Below are 13,894 nucleotides of genomic sequence, written 5' to 3'. Positions count from 1 at the left end.
CAAGACAATGCTAAACCTTATGTGGCTGGAGTGTGTCAGCAGTTCCTGCAAGATGAAGGCATTGATACAATGGACTGGCCCGCCCATTCCCCAGACCTGAATCCAATTGAGTGTAACAGAGTTAGAAAATAGCTTAATGAATTTCCTCAAAATTGATGTGCTTTGTGAATAGTTGGAGCCACCTGGTGGACAAATACCGCAACTGCAACTGTTAAGGTTCCAAATTGCTGCACAGCGCATGCCTCAGCAAAGGAAAATACTCCCAAGCTGGTGATAGGTGCTTGTGAGCGATACTGTTGTCAATTGTGTATGTGTATTAATGAAAACATTCTTATAGTGGTAATTGTCAACATGTATTTTGATTGTAAGTAGTACTAGCATGTATCCTGAAAGTTACAGGCATTTTGATGCATGGGTAGTAATTTTATTCACGAGTAGCATTTTTAGTTAGCATGCTAAGCTAATACTCGTTAGCTAGTCGGGTGCTTTTTGACTTGCACTCAGCTCGAATGTTTCTCTGTGTGATTGTAATTGTTCTAATTCTTTTTAACAGAACTGAATGTTGCAGTTGCTTTGCACACTGTTAATGACGACTGTGTGCTGTTTTCTCTGTACCAGGTAGGCGCTGTTAAGTATAAGTTTTAATTGATGCTGTTGTATAGGAAAAAAAATGATGAACAATGATGATTGTTTTATAATAGAAAAGCTGTTTTATATGTTATTGTTGTTGTTGGTTAGGAGAAAGGAGAAAAATAAATAAATAATACTGCTACTATACGATCACAGGTTTGGTTTCAGCTAGAACTTTTAAAAGAAAGACTTTGTTGATGTTGTGTTGTATAAATATATCTTAGTCATTTATTAAGTGTTATGTTTGGAAAGAAAAAAAGGAAAATACTCCCAAGCTGGTGAACTGAATGTTGCAGTTGCTTTGCACACTGTTAATGACGACTGTGTGCTGTTTTCTCTGTACCAGTTGCCAGAATAAAGAGGGAGCCCAGAGTAAGGGCAAGTCCAGCGTCGCAGTGCCGTCCTTTCTACATGGGCATATCACACCACTTGCACGATAGACTCACAGAACATCAACAGCTACATGAGCACATCTGGGACATCGTGTCTCACTCCATCCACCCACACCACGTTGCACCTCAGACTGTCCAGGAGTTGGTGGATGCTTTAGTCCTGGTCTGGGAGGAGATCCCTCAGGAAATCATCCACCACCTCGTCAGGAGCATGCCCAGGTGTTGTAGGGAGGTCATATGGGCACGTGGAGGCCACACACACTACTGAGCCTCATTTTGATGTGTTTTAAGGACATGACATCAACGTTGGATCAGCCTGTCGTATGTTTTTTCCACGCTAGTTTTGAGTGTTACTCCAAATCCAGACCTATATGGATTGATATATTTAATTTCCTTTGATAATTTTTGTTTGATTTTGTTGTCAGCACATTCAACTATGTAAAGAACAAAATATTTAATAAGAATATTTCATCCATTCAGATCTGGGATGTCTTATTGTTGTATTCGCTTTATTTCTTTGAGCAGTAATATGAAAACCATATGGACAGTACCAAATGATATAATAAATAATGGATCTAAAGGATTGGAATAACCAAATAACTTCCAAATGAAAAATAAAATGATCAGTGACATAAAACAAATTGCAAATGGTTTTAATGACTTTTTTTTTTTGCAGGGGGACACGTCTGGCACTGCAGGATTTGAGTCCCTGGCGGTGTAGTGTGTTACAGATGGCGGCCTTTGTTACTTTGGTCCCATCTCTCTGCAGGTCATTCACGAGGCTCCCCTGTGTGGTTCTCGGATATTTCCTCACCATTCTTGTGATCATTTTGACCCCACAGGGTGAGATCTTGCATGGAGCCCCAGATGGAGGGAGATTATCAGTGGTCTTGTATGTCTTCCATTTTCTAATAATTACTCCCACAGTTGATTTCTTCACACCAAGCTGTTTACCTATTGCAGATTCAGTCTTCATAGCCTGTTGCAGGCCTACAACATTGTTTCTGGTGTTCTTTGACAGCTCTTTGTTCTTGGCCATAGTGGAGTTTGGAGTGCGACTGTTTGAGGTTGTGGACAGGTGTCTTTATACTGAGTTCAAACAGGGGCCATTAATACAGGTAACGAGTGGAGGACAGAGGAGCCTCTAACAGAAGTAGTTACAGGTCTGTGAGAACCAGAAATCTGGCTTGTTTGTAGGTGATCAAATACTTATTTTCTACCATAATTTGCAAATAAATCCTTTAAAATTCTGACAATGTGATTTTTCTGGATATTTTCCCTATTTTGTCTTTTATAGTTGAGGTATATCTATGATGAAAATTACAGGCCTCTCTTATCTTTTAAATGGGAGAACTTGCACAATTGGTGGCTGACTACATACTTTTTTTGCCCATGTAAGCAGAACATCACTGACACTGAATCCAGAAGAGTGATGATGGTGGGACAGTTCAGAGGTAGAAATAAATCCACTATAGGACATGCAGTGAGACAGAAAACTAACATGTAGGTATATCAATGTAGTTGCCCTTCACTGAGGCTGGTTCAGGTGGAGGTTTCTTCCTGTTTAAAGGGAGTTTTTCTTTCCCCCTGTCACTGCTTCACAATAAGAAAATAAAGTAAGAATAGAAGTACATTTGTTTCTAATGCAGGACTTTGTGTCTGTATGTAGTATTACTGTACTGCAGTGAAGGATCAGAGTATTTCTGCTGCTGTCCAGCTTTACCTGGTAACTGATGACTCAGTTGCTTCTGATTGGCTGCTTGCTGCAATAATCAGCTCTAAATTTTTATTTATGTATTTTTTCAGACTTTGTGTGTGGACAGGTGATTATTATTAATGTGACTCAAACCTGCAGACTCCACTCAGACTGTCAGACTGGTTAAACTGGTTAAACTGGTTAAACTGGTTTGGGACATTCCAGCCTTAAACTTTGACTGATCTGACTGAGTGTGGATCCAGCAAGCGGTGCCTGACTCTGTGTGCCTCTGTTGCTGTTCACATACAGTCTTCTGCCTGTAGTAACAGCTGACACAGCAGCAGCTGCTTTTCTGATTGGCTGCTGGCTGAACAGGAAGTGAAAGCACAGAGAGAGCGGGGACTTTCTGAGAGTTCAGGTGACCGATGGTAAACTTGAGAGACGCTGCTGCTGTTTACATCATGTGACTCAGTTCTCAAACACAGACATCTAAAAGTGTGAGCTTCATGAAGCTCGCTGTTCTCTGAAACAGCAGCCAGTCTGACCTTCGAACTTTTAACAACTGTTGAACTCTGGGTCCTCAAAATTAGTGAAAAGCAAAAAACTTCAGCCAGAACTGAACCCAAAATCCAACACGTGCGTGATAACCTCAGACTTTAGTCATAGAAACACAAACAGTTAAATACTATGACATCTCTGAACCTGCAAAGTCTTTAACTGGATCAAACAGAAGAGGATATAAAGCTGCTGCAGGACCTCTGGAAACAAGAAAAACTTGAAACAAGGAGCTGAAAAGGGAGTCGTCAGTGAAAAAAGGCTAAAGTTAGCTCCACTTCCACTTTACCATCCACCCAAACATCCATCCATCATCCACACATCCACTGTTTTGCTTTCTGATTAAAAGCCTTTTATGTTGTTTAGTCACAATCAAACCATGCTGTTTTACATTGAAAGTGATCAGAAAGAAACATCCAGCCTCTGATGATTCATCTTTATCTACAATTTGCACTTTGTTGTTTCTTTTATTGAAGGCAGGATCTAAAGATCGAGCTTCATATGTAATCAGTAACTAATTACTGATTACTTCACCCCAAAAGTAATCCCATTACTTTACTGATTACTTATTTTCAAAAGTAATTATTACTTAGTTACTTAGTTACTTTTTAAAAACACGATCTACAACCTGAATAGGTGATAAAGCGATAGATCTTTCAGCCCAATTCTACTTTTTCTACATAATCCATATAAAGCGTAATCAAATGAAAAAGTCTCTTTTTAAAACTTGTTTTATTAGTTTTAATCTTTTAACTTTATGCATCAAGCAAAGATTAAATTATATGGAACATTCTCTGAGTGGAAGAAATTTGTTTAACATTTAAACCTATTTTCTGCAAATTCCAGCACATAAATCAAAATATTTTTTGTGTTTACACTCACTCTTTCAAATAGATGCAAGTAAAACACAGCAGAAAATAAATCAAATCAAAGACTCAGCGCTCCTGTTGCTCTATTTTCACCTGTAAAGCAGGAGTGGGGTAGGCGGAGGTTTGCCCTGGTGCAGGTGTGCCGCACCCGTCAGTTGAAGACTCCACGAGTTTCTCTGTGAATTTCCCATTACGTCGTAGCGTACTCGGCGCTTGCTCTGACGTTTAGGGTTTTTTTCGCTGTAAAAAGAAGTTTTCTTCCCACGTACAACGGACGGTAATGTTTTTGTCACTTTTTATGGAATCAAACTCAAAGTAAGGTCAGTCCTTCCACACTTTAAACGCTGCACACTCATACTCTCTCCCGCACTCGATATATTATCCATTGTTGATCTGCACGCAGATGTTGCCACGAACGTCGCACTCGCTTACATCACTGTCATGAGACATTCTCTCAAAAAAATCACAGTTTTAGTAACGCAGTAACGCAGCGTGCTTACGGGAAAGTAACAGTAATCTAATTACCGTTTTTGCAATAGTAATCCCTTACTTTACTCGTTACTTGAAAAAAGTAATCAGATTACAGTAATGCGTTACAAGTAAGGCGTTACTGCCCATCTCTGGTCCTCTGTTTGCTCAGCCTCATGAAGGTGCAGCGTGTTTCCTGACCCACACTGTTTATAAGTTTACATGTGTGGGTTTAGTTTGATAAGTTATTTATTTAGTTATTAGTTAAACTAATTTTAACACAAATGGAGGAATAATAACACATAAATACAGCAGTTTAGTTCAGTGTATCAGTGTTTATCACACATGATTGATATGAAGATGTAGAGATGAGACACAAACATTAACAGGAACTAGTAAAAATATTATTTAACTATTATGTTCATACAGTACAGGGTTCACTCAGCTTTGATAGAAACGTCCTTCAAAGAGCTGCTTGTTACTGCGCTCTACAAATGTATGAAATGAAAGTTACAAATGTATTGTGCATGAAACGAATTCAAACGTGGTGTAGATGTGTGTCACAAGTTGATCTGGCTGTAGGCTATGGCACTTGGCCAGAGGTGGCGATGGTTGATTCGAGTCCATGTTAGTGCACACAAAGTAAAATGCACGCTTTAGTTGTGAAGCAAAAGCGCTGAAACCAGAGAAATAAAACATGCGAGGGGAACGATAACGACGACAAGAGTCTCCCGATCGTTTACTCTTGCTGTCCTGTGAACAACATCGGCGTGGTGTTAATTGCTTGCTGTTTTCACGATCGCGTCGCGCATGAAGATAACACCAGGTAAACTCGCGACATTTTTTAACATTTTGTTGTTCAACAGCATCAAGACTGACAGAGTGTGTTTGAGATAACCTCACAAGTGTCACAGATGACACATTTGGCGTTTTTTTTGCTGGTTTGTCGGTAGCAGCTCCTGAAACGCAAGACTGCCACACATCTGTTCGACCAACGCCAGTTGATCTAAACGCCAGTTGATCTAAACGCCAGTTGATCTGGAACACCGGCACGCAAGGCGAGTGCAACGAAAGTGAAAAAGAGCACCAGTCGGAGGTAACCCCCACCCCAAAAACATACAAAATTGCGCTCATTGTACTCTAATCTCCACATAACTTTCAGATGAATCACGCACCTGGAATACTGGTGTACATTTACCTTATGTGTATGCACTAATTTTATTCTAAGGAGCTTGGAAAGAAAAGCGTCTCGACTTCTTTGAGTTGCTTGAAGACGTTTCACCTCTCATCCGAGAAGCTTCTTCAGTTCTAAGGCTCAATTGGTGGGGAGTCCCAGATTTAAACCCAGTGGGAGTTTCCCCCCCAAAGAGGGACAAAGGACCCCCTACCTAATCACATGAGCCAAGGTGTGAAAGCGGTGATTTCCTGAGGCCAGATGGCCCAGGATGTGAGAGGCGTCTGGGAAGGGATCTCAAAACTGGATTATAGATGACAGACAGTTGGTGTCGTAAACCACCACCTCTGTTCAAAGATGGTCGCTGTGTAGGGGTGATCGTGGCTCAAGAGTTGGGAGTTCGCCTTGTAATCGGAAGGTTGCCTGTTCGAGCCCCGGCTTGGACAGTCTCGGTCGTTGTGTCCTTGGGCAAGACACTTCACCCGTTGCCTACTGGTGGTGGTCAGAGGGCCCGGTGGCGCCAGTGTTTGGCAGCCTCGCCTCTGTCAGTGCGCCCCAGGGTGGCTGTGGCTACAATGTAGCTTGCCATCACCAGTGTGTGAATGGGTGAATGACTGGATATGTAAAGCGCTTTGGGGTCCTTAGGGACTGTTAAAGCGCTATATAAATACAGGCCATTTACCATTTTACCCAGCCACTGGTAGAGATATGTAGACGACACCTGGGTCAAAATCAAAAGACAAGAAGTGGAATCCTTCACTGCGCACATTAACACCGTGGATAAAAACATCAAGTTCACCAGGGAAGACACTAAGGATAACTGTTTGCCTTTCCTGGACTGCGCTGTGCACATTGAAGAGAATGGCAACCTCAACATTGAAGTTTACCAAAAGCCCACACACACGGACCAGTACCTCCTCTTTGACTCCCATCACCCTCTGGAACACAAACTTGGGGTTATCAGGACCCTACACCACCGGGCAGAACATGTTCCCTCTAAGCCTGAAGGGAAAAAGAAGGAACACACACATGTAAAGGAAGCACTTAAAACATGTGGTTATCCTAATTGGGCGTTTATAAAGTCAGCAAAGATGCACAGAAAAGAAGATCAGACACCAGCAAGGGAGGATAAGAAAGACAGACGCAACAACATTGTCATCCCCTATGTAGCCGGTGTATCAGAGAAACTCAGGAGAAGCTTAGCTGGAGCACACGAGTGTAATCGTAACTGAGGTATAACGATAAGTTTTTACTTTTTTTTTCCCTCCGAAAATATCTTTTCCCAATACATCCTGCAAAGTACCACATATCTTTAACCCGACGCAGAGTTGCCGCCATGCCATTGCACCGTGACCGGGAGAAAAAGGAGAGTACAGCTGAGGAGATGGAGGCAGAGGAACATGAGCAGGAGGCATCAAGCTCAGAGGAGGAGGACTCTGACACTTCCTCTGTCTCTGAGGATGGAGACAGCTCAGAAATGGATGAGGAGGACTGTGAGCGGAGAAGGATGGAGTGTCTGGATGAAATGTGCAACTTGGAGAAGCAATTCACTGATCTCAAAGACCAGTTGTATCGTGAGCGTCTCAGTCAGGTTAACAGCAAGCTGGCAGAGGTGGAGGCTGGCCGGGCGGCAGAATATCTGGAGCCTCTGGCAGTACTGCTGGAGAACATGCAGGTCCGCACCAAGGTGGCAGGTATCTACAGAGAGTTGTGTTTGGAGTCTGTGAAGAACAAGTACGAATGTGAGATCCAGGCAGCATGCCAACACTGGGAGAGTGAGAAGTTGCTGCTGTTTGATACAGTGCAGAATGAGCTGGAGGAGAAAATCCGAAGACTAGAGGAGGACAGGCACAGCATCGATATTACGTCAGAGCTGTGGAACGATGAGCTGTCAGGAAGGAAGAAGAGGCGAGATGCTTTAAGTCCAGATAAGAAGAGGAGACGCCCATCGGTGGTGTCTGGTCCATATATTGTCTACATGCTACCAGATCTGGACATCCTAGAGGACTGGACCGCGATCAGGAAGGCCGTGGCTACGCTCGGGCCTCACAGAGGGAGATCTGACTCTGAGAGCTCTGCGTTCCCATTCAGACCCGACAGAAGCAGGTCCATTCTAAACTGCTGAGACACCCACACAGGCAGCCGCATAGGAAAAAACACCTCAAGGACCTCCAACAAATGGAAACCTCTACATGACACATGGTGGCATTCAGGTCTGCAGTCATAAAAACGCACACAGCAGGACATTTCTGTCTTCCCAGAATCCTCTGCACTTCTCAGCTGACAGTGACTCAACCTGTCTGTGAGATGATTGGTCAAGCTGCCTCTCCTGCCGAACATCATGACTTTAATAGATAAACAGGAACGGAAGCATTATTGATAGCCACTTGTATGTTTGGGTATTGCTGCTTTATTTCACACTCAGGCTCTGTAGACAGTTTCAGCCGACACAGGTTTTTGTAGTTTGTTAAGGAAACCACAACAATTAAAACGTCTCATGTTAAACGTTATGAAAACGGCTCAGTGCGTAAAAGCCATTGATACTACAGCTTAAGCATCACTGAACCTGTTCTTTCAAAATGCTTTTCAGTCAGTGTTAACATTTTGAATACATCCATTCACTTCAGATGCACAGATGGCTTTCATTAAAAATTTAAATGCTTCTCAAAGGTTGTATTCGGTGAGGTTGGTGTCCTCGCTCCACATTGTGGTTGGCTTGAGTGAGCTAATTGGTGTGCTTATGCTGGTAAAGTGGGCGGGAGTATTCAAATTTCAGGCTTCCAGTGACTAAGTCGGGGGAGAATTCATCAATGATGCCATAAAATATATGGTTTTTTTTGTTTGTTTGTTTGTTTGTTTTTTTGGCCTTTAATACAGTTTACTTTGTTTTGAAGACCAGCCATGAGATATTTTACAAAACCAATAAAAGAGGTTATTCGGGAAAGAGTAATGCACAGAATTCCTGTCAGTGAGCTGACTTACAAAGACTATTTGTTATTAGTGTAAGAGTAAAAACAGGCATTTTTCTTTTCAGTCTGCCTTGTTCAAGTTAAAGTGCTAATGTTGTCATTCTACAGGTGTTGCATCCTCTTCTCTCACATCTACCTCCTCCCTCCCTCTCTCTCTCTCTCTCTCTCTCTCTCTCTCTCTCTCTCTCACATGCTCTTCAAAGTACAGTTCACATTTTTCCTCATGAACGTGTAAATGCTGCCATCTTTATTAACACCATTAGGTAATTTAGTGGTTGGCATGGTTGTTCAAATTTATTAGCATTGTTTCATTGTTATAAAGCCTGCAGTAATGCAGTAACCCCTAACACGACATCCCAGCAACACACTCAGACACAAACTGGTTCACCCAAAAGACAAAACTCCTAAACCCAAACTTAACAATGTGGTGTATGCTGTACAGTGCAGCGAGGAATGCCCAGACCTCTACATCGGAGAGACCAAACAGCCACTTCACAAGCGCATGAAACAACATAGAAGAGCCACCTCCACGGGAAAAGACTCAGCTGTCCATCTGCATCTTAAGGATAAAGGTCACTCTTTCGAGGATGCCAACGTTCACATTTTGGACAGAGAGGACAGATGGTTTGAAAGAGGAGTGAAAGAAGCCATTTACGTCCACTGTGAGCTACCATCTTTGAACAGAGGTGGTGGTTTACGACACCAACTGTCTGCCATCTATAATCCAGTTTTGAGATCCCTTCCCAGACGCCTTAACGCCCACTCACATCCTGGGCCATCTGACCTCAGGAAATCACATGATAGGGTGGGGCCAGGTTTCACAATGAGCTCACCTGAAACCCTGGTTGATTAGGACCCCCACCTGCTTTCACACCTTGGCTCATGTGATTAGGTAGAGGATCATCAGGGGGTCCTTTGTCCCTCTTTGGGGGGGAAACTCCCACTGGGTTTAAATCTGGGACTCCCCACCAATTGAGCCTTAGAACTGAAGAAGCTTCTCGGATGAGAGGTGAAACGTCTTCAAGCAACTCAAAGAAGTCCAGACGCTTTTCTTTCCAAGCTCCTTAGACTACGATGACCTGGATGACTGAGAACCTTCACAGATGCACTAATTTTATCTTACACGCTTTTATTATGCAGCTGCAGAGTATGAAGGTGTGCCCCGTGCAGAAGTAATAGATGAAGATCTGACAGAAGACCAACAACAAAATCACCATGTCATGGAGGCTGTGGACGGGAGTTACTCATATCATGTGAGGGTGAAGACACAACACTGCTTGATAAGATTGTTAAGGTTTGCTGTGTTTTGGTGAAAATGTGCCCCAGTGTGGTTGTCAAACCAGGGCCAAATGAAACTTGCTCTTGTTGAATATTCATAAAACTGCTGTGTTGCATGTACAATTCATTGTAAATAATTGTACTATCTGTAAAGTGGTTTCAATAAAACAGAAAAGAAAAGTATGCTTATTGTTTTTTATTCAAGATCTGTTCACATGTACTTAGCAAGTACATGTGCAGGTACACATGAAATGCAAACTATTTACATGGCAACTCACAGCTGGCATCAATCGTGAATCGTTCATCTAGAGCAATTTTGGGGGCAGCTGCTGAGGAGAAGTCAATGTTATGTGCAACCTCAAGCTGTATCTTGGTCATATGGTCAACGTACTCACAACGTGGAGGCTTAAAAACGGCCAAATCTTGTACCCAACCGTTTGTGAATTAGATGTGCGCCTCCAGGAATTTATAATTCTGAAAATGATTCGCCGTGTATGCGCTGACTCCACAGACAAGGTACACGAAAATATCGGAATAGGACAACGGCGGTAGGCTGTCTGGGTTTCCGCTCCACTGCCTTATTTCATACGGGTCCACATTACCGATTAACGCTATTTTTTCCAAGTACCGTCTCTTGGCGTCTGGGCGCAATCGGGATACAGCCCTTTGTCTTTTGCACTGATTTTAAGCATGGTTCTGACAGTCCTGCTTCCAACACAGTGTGTTTGTTTTGATTTGTGGCCTTCAGTCATGGTGCCGCGATCCCACAATGCACTGCGGCGTGACGTCAACTCCAAAGTCCCATAAGTGCGAGAAGTGCGGAAGTGAGAGGCTTGTGAAATGGGACGGTCTAGCCATCGTCGCGCTGCTCAGGTTGCCTAGCAACCATGATACTAACCGCAAGAAACGTTTCATACAGCATTGTGTGACAGAAATGAAGGATAAAAAATGTTTTGTTGTTCATTCATTTTTTATGACATCACTTTGATTAGTATCTGAGGATGAAACCACAGGACTGTAAAACATGATAGTTGGGCTTCATTTCTGTACTGAACAGTCATTTTAAGATTAGCTAGTAAATAACTATTAGCTGATGTTGTTCATGAGACTAAAATCATCTCACTGTGGTAATGTAAATATAATATCGCCAATATTATATTTATTGTCAGATTATTATGATATATATCAGGGGCGATTCTAGGATCAGAGCTTTGGGGGTGCTGAGCACCCAGAGAGCTGCCCAGCCAGGCAAGATAAACTTTACACGTCACGATGAGACTTCTTCCCTGTCTCTGTGAGTCCATGCATCCTTAAATGTCTCCAGTTGTCCCGAGTTCAATTCAATTCAATTCAATTCAATTCAATTTTATTTATATAGCGCCAAATCACAACAAAAGTCGCCTCAAGGCGCTTTAGTTCCCTCTGACTGTCTCCTTGGTGCATTTAAACCCCTGTTCCTCCCTGTCCTCATCGTCTGTTGTCTTCATCTCCGTTATCAGTCATCATAATTTTACCATCTCTGTGCAAGTCTGCAAATTTCTTTATTAAATCATAAGATTCTTAAATTCATCAAGTCTCTCTGTGCCTGGATCCTCGTCACAAAACATGACATCACCGTTTTGTACATTTTAACACAACCCCCACATTTGTGAAAGAAAAGCAAAACACTTTTTTGAGAAGTCTGTAACAAAACCATCAAACCTGATAAAGGTTATTTAAATGATGCTCATAGTGCGTAAGAAGTAAACTGAGTGCATGTTTTGCACTCAGTTTACTTCAGTTTCATGCTTTCATAGTGGTACTTGGGAGAGCTTGACATTTTTCTCAGGTGGTACACACTGTAAAAAGTTTGAGAAACACTGATAAGTGTTTCTCTGCCGCATAAGTCTCTATGCGGCAGTCATACAGACAACTGGACAGTCCAAAAGTTGGCCTACCTATTACTGGCTGAGGTTTTAGTAGAGTTGTGGCTGAACCACATAAAAATATATCATTAATTTTAATCTCCCCAATCAATGATAATGTTATGTTGGAATGTTGTTAAAGAGGGTCAAAAATGTTTCAACCCAGTTTGTTTTGCAGATTCTGTATAGCAGCTTTAATACAGGGAGAAAGCAACTTCCTGATTGTGTGAGTAAAATCAGGTTTTTTCTCTTTGTCAGTTTAACAGTTTCTGTTTTGCCTGTCACTGTTCCCTGTCTGTTTCCTTACCTGGTTCTTCCTGACCTTGTACTTTCTCCTCACGTTCCCCTCTTTCCTCTCTCCCTCTTTGGACTGACAATCATACACAAATAGATTGGATTCAATTAGATGAAAAAATTACATTAATATGAATTTTTTTTTTATTAAGATCACTAACGAAAAGTCCTCTCACAGTGTACTTTCAACCAAAAGGCAAATAACCAAACCACATGAACATCTAATAAAAGATATAAAATATTGAAACACTGATCCAACATTATCCTTTATTGATGGATCATTTGTTCTTACACTTTTACCTGAATGTGGCTCCTGTTTTTGAAAAAACTTCCTTATATCCGTTATGAACCTGGCTGTCTCTCTCTACACAAACACACACACACACACACACACACACACACACACAACAGGAGTTATAAGGTTAATGGGCATTCAGTCAGTTAGCTAGTTAGTATCCATTTCAAACAGGACAGTGGTAACAACAGCAGGCTACGGGCAATTTTAAGTTTTAGATTTTAAATAGGCTGTATACATTTCAGTGGGAGAAACAGGATGGTCAAATGTCGCTGAATTTACTACAGAGTAGGACGGATTGTAGGGTAGCAAACATCATTGGAAAACACGTTTTCAACACTGCAGGTTACCTGGGTGTAAGGTTTTTCAGCTAAAAAGAAACATGACTCCTATCTAACTACATAAAGAGTAACTGAAGGTTAAATGCTGCTAATATGTCCTGTTTTAATCCAGGCACTCCACCTCCGCTCCGCTGCGTCTCAGCTACCATTGCTCTGGCAGCAACGAGCCTAGAGCCAGAATGGGGGCGACCTGGAACAAACCATTTTGGGAGGGGGCAGGGGTTATCTATACTTTTGTTGTTAAAATGTTCCGTCTCAACCAAGTACTGTATGTTTTTTATATTTTTAGTAGTGTGTCACACAAACAGCAAATATTGTCAAAAAAAGTAAGAAATCTTTGGTGGTGCTTTGATTCATTTTGGGGGCGCCCCCAAAATGAATCAAAGCTCCCCCAAAACTGGGCTAAAATCGCCCCTGATATATATATATATATATATATATATATATATATTACAGCAGTGAGCTTGAACTCTGGGTCAAAGATTCAAGTTGCAGTTATTCATATGTCCTATCACCTTAAATCGTCACTCAAAGACAAGTACCTTTGACAGTGTATATATAGATGTATTATACATAAGAGACAAATATTGTTCGTTTAATATGTTGGCATTATTACATTTGGCTCAATGCTTACATACATCTGTAAAAAGGAAAATGTACGATCTGTGAAAACTGTTTCTGATAGAATGAAGAGTAGACTGATATATTAAATATTCCTTTATTTGGTGAGAAAGTCAGACCATGTCATAACTGCTTTAAGTCATACAGAATAGACATCAGAGCCTTAAACAGGCTGACTTCTGCTAAATGGGTCAAACTGGGCAGAAAGTCTACAAACACATAACATCCTTATAGAATATGATGTAACACTATAGATCAACTTACCTCAGAATATATAAAGCATATAAACAATTACAGCAATAGGATGCAACAAACACAGCAGTGCTACTAATCCAAAATACTCAAAGCTTCATAGAACTGAAACAAACATTTATTTTTAGCAGCAGCAGCTGACAGATGGAGAGAATA

At 41.6% G+C, this 13,894-nt stretch overlaps 1 pseudogene; it reads left to right on the top strand.

The window, feature by feature from the left end:
* The first annotated feature begins 6,988 nt into the window (after positions 1 to 6,988).
* On the top strand, positions 6,989 to 8,300 carry LOC100702501 (breast cancer metastasis-suppressor 1-like protein-A pseudogene; annotated as a pseudogene).
* Positions 8,301 to 13,894: the final 5,594 nt, after the last annotated feature.

The sequence above is a fragment of the Oreochromis niloticus genome, linkage group LG7 (assembly GCF_001858045.2).
Source record: "Oreochromis niloticus isolate F11D_XX linkage group LG7, O_niloticus_UMD_NMBU, whole genome shotgun sequence".
Classification (NCBI taxonomy): Eukaryota; Metazoa; Chordata; class Actinopteri; order Cichliformes; family Cichlidae; genus Oreochromis; species Oreochromis niloticus.
This window is presented reverse-complemented; position numbering and strand designations above follow the sequence as displayed.